Raw genomic sequence first — 3,923 nt, 5'->3', positions numbered from 1 at the left:
GCTCCTCCCTTCACTACATCTCACTTCATCCCAAAGACAACTGTCCCATCCCTTCTGAAGCTGCATTTTCTTGCTCCAAAAAGTGGTTCATTCCCTCCCTTGTTTTCTCCTTTCGGGTACTCCCCTAGCTCCCCATCTTCCCGGTTTGGGTGTCCAGGGACAGAGCCTCCAGCCCTCACCTTGAGAAGCCAAACCTCTCCCTTCATCTCTGACCCAAAAGCCACTTCCAAACCTTGCCTGAGAGCACGATGTTCCCTTAAAATCTGCTGCCCAGTTCTCCTCTCGTGCCCGTACATGAAATAGGTGAAGCACCTGCGTTTTTGGTTCTCTGCTCTTAGAATGTGTCCACTGGCTATCATTTGAAGGTCCACCTAACAGACTCAGGTGTCTAACAGACCTAACAGGTGTCTCTCCTGACCTTCTAGGGGGTTAGTTTCTACTAGAGAACTAAGCCTTAATTAAGGCAGAGGCTTCAAAGAAACTAGCTTTCTCTCCCTTCTCTTTTTCCATGCCTTGGATATATTAACAGTGTTGCACTGGATGCCACGAGATATGGTTTGTTTACACGTTGGTCCCCTCACTAGAGCCCAATCCTTTAGGACTCATTACCTGTCTTTTCAACATATATCTCCAGTTCCCAACAGTGAAATTTGTGTTGAAATGATGTTGTTGAAGTGTTTGTTGAAAGGCAGTAGAGTGGAGCAGTAGAGTCAAATAGCCTAGGGTCATATTCCTACCTCCACTGTTTGCCAGCTATAGCTCTCGGACAAGTCATTTAAATTTTCTATGCCTCAGTTTCTTCATCTGGAAAATGGTACAAAAACAGCACCCACCTCGTAAAGTTATTGTGAGGACTGAAGGAGTTAATAACATATTTCACCTAATCTACAATGCACCATTATTTTAGGCCTAACAAAGAAAGAAAAAATGTTGTGAGATAACCTGTGACACAATGCTTTGTTAAAATCAATGTCAGAAATGTTAAAAAATGTGGATAAAATGCATCTTAGAATTGATGAAATACCTCTCTGTCAAACATTTAGAAGAGGAGCTGCACACAGCACATGCAATCTTTAAGTAAGAGCTACTGTTCAATTGCATTCTCACAAGAACCCTATGATGAGTAGGTTCATCTTCGTTTTACAGATGAAGAAACAAGAGATTCAGAGAGATGAAGTGGCTTGACCAAGCTCGCAGAGCCAGGGAGCCCGCAGACGGCATTTAAACCTGCCTTTGAGGTACAATAATCCATAGTTATTATGAGAGCTGGCAGCCGCCCACCAAGCTACCAGGGAGTTAGAAGCTGGGTTTTGTTCTCAATTGCATCAACTTTCCTTAATCTAAGTTTCTTTCCCTTCTGGTATAATTACTCTGCTTCTTCCTCCCCCTCCTCCTTTATACTTGGCTCAGATCTTGTTACTTTTCTGTTAATGGCTTCAGGTTTTACAGTATCTGCATTTAGAGGGGTATAAATAAATATAAAGGTAAGAATTGGCTTTTAAAGATGACACAAGGAAAGAAAAAGTGAGAGAGAATATGCCCACAGTCATGCATGGCGATGTATAGGCCCTGCGTGGACACCCTGAGGAACTGCCCACAGTGCTCCCACCAACCTACCACTGAGAGACTCTGACACTAGGCGTCCTGAGAAAATGTGGAAAGTGCAGCTTGCCTCTCAAGCTGGGTTATCTGCCACACTAGACTTTCTTTTTTCCCATGACCCAGTGAGACACCAGGTGGAGGAGTTAGAGGGGAATTTGGGAGGGCCTGGGTAGGGCAGTTAACGTTTCTAGGACCTTCCCTGGCTGTGCTTGGTACCCATCCCCTCAAAAAGGAGCATCTACTTGAATGAGTATAAGTTTCTGGCTCACCGTTGCAGTGAGTCTGCGGTTAGGGAGGGTATCCCATTGCCTCCAAATGGAAACAATATAAAGATGTGTCACTGTTTTTAACATCAAAAAGGACGCTTCCAGGATGTATTTTATTTGAGGTTTTGCGGTAGTCTCCCCCAGCAGCAGCCAAGGATCCATGGCTATCAAGGTCACAGAAAGATGCCACTTGCCATTTCTGCATCAGTTCCCCGTTGAGCAACCCCAATATTCTACCTCTTCTGCCAAGCGTGTTATGCTCATGTTAAAAGATAATGAATACAGAGCCCCCTTCAAGATCTTGGATGGGATGCTGCCCATCACTTAATAAAGCCAATCGGATCATGAATACAATAGACTATAGTACTGGACTGTGTTTTTTCTTCCCAAGCCGGGAGGCCAGTGACTGGCTAGAAGGTTGTATTCGTGAATTTTCTTGGGTTTTTGAAGATGGGATCAGGGTGGAGAGGGTTATTCCGAAACTTCTCTCAACTTTCCCACATGCACTGAGACCTGTTTGAGTACACAGTGGAGCTGAAAGCTGGACGAGGAAGAGAATCTAAAAGGATGATTGCATTAGGGAACTTTGCTGTGGGCAGCGGGGAGAGCACGCCATCCCTTTGTATCCCTGAATGGAGCCTCCTGTTCTTCCTCCAGGACTGAATAAAATGTACTCTAGGCTCACATGCACCAGACAAAGAAAGGTACATCAGCAAATAAGGGGAAAGATGAACGTGGGTGTTCAACTATTCATTCACATAGTACACGCAGTTCATCTCCAAGGCTTCCAAGAAAGCAGCCGCACCCCAAATCCTTTCCGACACTGTCTGTATCGGAGCCTCCTCTGAGATAATCCTCTTAATGGAATATTTAAGAAATCGGATATAAATCACCAACCTTTTAATTCACCTGAAGATTCATACTCCATAGGCCATGTGGTATATACATCTATCTACATATAGATGGTTGCAGGTGTCTTTTTGAGTGGCTGTTGCCATATTTTTAGGCTCGATGTGTTTTTCAAGATCTAAATCTACTTTTTTCTGGAGATATGGGTGCAATAATATAAATTTTAGAGATCGGAGCCCAGAAAATAAATGCACCTAGAGACATTCCAAAATTAAAACAAACATCCCTAAGAGCGGGGGGGAAAAAAACTTTTTCATCATTTGCAACACACAAAAATGCCTATTGTTATGATGCACTCATAAATAACTTGATTTTGGCATATGCTCTCTTACCAAACAGAAGACGAATAAATTAAATTTGATTTACAACCTTTTTCATTTTTATTAGCACAGCTCTGAACAGTTTATGTAAGGGACGTGCCAGAGCAGTTATGCCAAATGTCTTAAGGCGTTGGTATTGATATTATATAAATTAAGGTGTTTTAATTTGCATTCTTTAATTAACTAAATACTGGCAGAAAAATAAAACACAAGGGCAGCTCTGACTTATTGCCTCTATTAAACTGCTGACGTCTCTGAAAAGATGCGTTAAGTAAGCCAATTCACGTGGAGTAAGGGAGGGAGGGGTATTAACACTCTTATTTGGCAAAATATATTGGGATCTAAGAAACCAATACCCTGCTTTGCTTGCGAGGTGGTTGAGGGGGTGGATGTGTTCTGAATTTGTGTCCCCAGGGAAGAAGTTGACCAATGCTTTAACTATCCATCCTGCCCAGGTCTGAGCTGAAGAATCAGAGGGCACCCTAGCCCTGCCACTGGGCCTGGGTAGGCTCCTGAATGCGGGGCTCTGCAAACCTGGGCTGTAAACCCCAATCTGGGAAGAGATAAACTGGTTGAACTAATCCAGTGGTTCTCATATCAACATGATCATGTCCAGAAACAGAGGAAAGAAATAGTCAAAGACCCATCAATGAAAGACCCATTAGCTGCTTCTGGTCCATCCTTCCCAACACACATAGGCCCCCAAACCACAAAAAAGAAAAATAAAACTCTAAAAAGATGTGCCAGGGGTATTCTAATTCCTTTCCATGCCCTGGGTCTGTCACCACCTCAGAGACAGACTGCACTCTTAAAGTGAAGATGGTAG

The sequence above is a fragment of the Pteropus alecto genome, unplaced genomic scaffold (genome assembly GCF_000325575.1).
Source record: "Pteropus alecto unplaced genomic scaffold, ASM32557v1 scaffold24, whole genome shotgun sequence".
Taxonomy (NCBI): domain Eukaryota; kingdom Metazoa; phylum Chordata; class Mammalia; order Chiroptera; family Pteropodidae; genus Pteropus; species Pteropus alecto.
Note: the sequence above shows the minus strand (reverse complement) of the source record.